This window comes from Acomys russatus, chromosome 13, assembly GCF_903995435.1.
Source record: "Acomys russatus chromosome 13, mAcoRus1.1, whole genome shotgun sequence".
Taxonomy (NCBI): domain Eukaryota; kingdom Metazoa; phylum Chordata; class Mammalia; order Rodentia; family Muridae; genus Acomys; species Acomys russatus.
The window spans coordinates 16289001-16291430 of NC_067149.1; positions in this window are offsets into that span (position 1 = coordinate 16289001).

Consider the following 2430-nt stretch of genomic DNA (forward strand, 5'->3'; position numbering starts at 1 on the left):
CCTTCTATACTCCCATTCCTCCCTCCCTCTCACTTTCACCCTATTCCCTTCCCCTATGTCTGTGACTGAGGGGGATATCCTCCCCCTGTATATGCTCATAGGGTATAAAGTCTCTTCTTGGTAACCTGTTATCCTTCCCCTGAGTGCCACCAGGCCTCCCCATCAAGGGGACGTGGTCAAATATGGGGCACCAGAGTTCATGTGAAAGTCAGTCCCCACTCCACTCATCTGTAGAGAATGACCTGTCCCTTGGCTAGATCTGGGTAGGGGTTCAATGTTTACTGCACATATTGTCCTTGATTTCTACCAGACTCTCAAAGAAGAATTTAATACCAACACTCCTCAAAGTATTCTGCAAAACAGAAACTGAAGGAACATTTCCTACTTCTTTTTATGAAGACACTATTACCATGATAGTAAAGCCACCCAACGCAAAAAGAAAGCTATAGGCCGATGTCCTTTATAAACATAGATGTAAACATTCTCAATAAAATACTTGCAAACCAAATTCAAGAGCACATAAAAAAGATTATCCACCCTGATCAAGTTCACCTCATCCTGGAGATGCATATATCAAATCAATAAATGTGATCCACACATAAACAGACTGGAAGACAGAAACCACATGATCATATGAGCAGAGGTAGAAAAGGCCGTTTATAAAATCCAACATATCTTCATGATAAAAGTCCTGGAAAGACCGTTGGGGCTTGGTCTGGTGCTCTGTGTATTCAGATGCTGAATTCTGGGCCTGGGATCTGATTACAGCGCCGGATCAGGCCGCAGTTCAGATGAGAGCATTGTCAGGTACCCTGATCGATATTGTGTAAACTTTGCTCCCCAATCATCTCTCATTGGTTAATAAAGAAGCTGGACAGCCTGTAGCTGGGCGAGAGAAGACAGGAGGTCTCAGGTAGGGACCATGATGTGGAAGGGAAAAGAAGGAAGAGGCATGTGGTAGAGAAAAGATGATTAATAGCTGACCTGAGCCAGGCGTGGTGACACACACCTTTAATGCCAGCACATGGGAGGCCGAGGCAGGTGGATATCTGTGGGTTCAGTCTGGTCTACAAAGTGAGTCCAGGACAGCCAGGGCTCTTGTTACACATGGAAACCCTATCTAAACCAAAACAAAAGACCAAAAACAAAACCAACCAAACAACAACAACAACAAAAAAAAACCTAACCAGGCCAGGCAGGACCAATATAGCAAGTAACTTGGGGCACAGGGCTGGAAAATAGCCAGACTAGTATGGACGATTAGTATAAATGGATATCTGCCCAGTTATTTGGTGCTTAAACCTTATTAATAAATCTTATAAGGCTCTGTATCACTTATTTGGGAGCTAGAATGAGTGAATAGAAACCCCTCCCCAATATCAAATATCTCTACAAAAGACTAGAGACAGACCTCAGTATAATAAAAGGCACTATATAGCAGATTTCCAATAAAATCAGGAACAAGACAAAGATGTCCACTCTGTCCATGCCTACTCAATATATGGGCCTGGGTTCTGGTTCTGGCTGCTTTTTGGCCTCGAAATATGCTTTTTTTTTTTTTTTTTTTTTTGCTTTGACAATATTTTATCGCTGCTTTAATGAAGAGCTGCACTCTAACTACATGTGTCCCTGACACTGCCAACGGTTCAGCCCCTCCATTCTTGCTAGCACACCTTCCCGGTTCCTTACAAAACAATACATCTTTGAGGCCCTCAGTCACCCCGAAACCATTTGTCTTAATTTAGTGAATCACCAAGTGTTCTCAATGAGAGAGTGAGGGGCCTTCGGCTCAGGTCCTATCTGGGTGGGTGACCGTGTGAGTCTGGACTGTGCTCAGAGTCAGTGACAGGAAATAAACCACACATACTAATTATAAAATTCATTGGATCTGCTTTTGGTTTCCATGTGCCTGGTATGGTAAAGGAGCAGGAAACAAACTGAAAACAGATCTGGCTTTGGCTTCTACCACTAAATATGCACATGGCCTTGAAAATGCTATTTCATCTTTCTGAGTGTCAGTTTTCCTCCTCACTCAAAGAGATACGTGTGTGCCTCCACGTGCCAGCTGCTGTGTTAATCTCAGGTTAGGAATATGGTCAGCCCCTGTTGGCATAGAAAAGAAATGGAAAGAAGGTTAAAAAAAAAAAAAAAAAAACACAGAAAAGGAAGGGAGGGAGAATGGAAGAAAGATGTGAACACGCTCCTGCAAATATTAAATAAAGCAGGCGTCTCTCCGTGCTTCATTGAGCCTTACCTCCAGCTACAACATGCTGCGTGGCCGAACTTCACTGACCTCCATTGCCCTCCCACGTAGTGCACTGTCCTTACACTTTCTGCCCTGTCCTCCCCAGGTCATGTCAAACCCATCCCTCCAGTAAATCTTGGCACTTGTTGCCCTCAGTGCTTGGAACAGTTCCCCACCCCCACCCC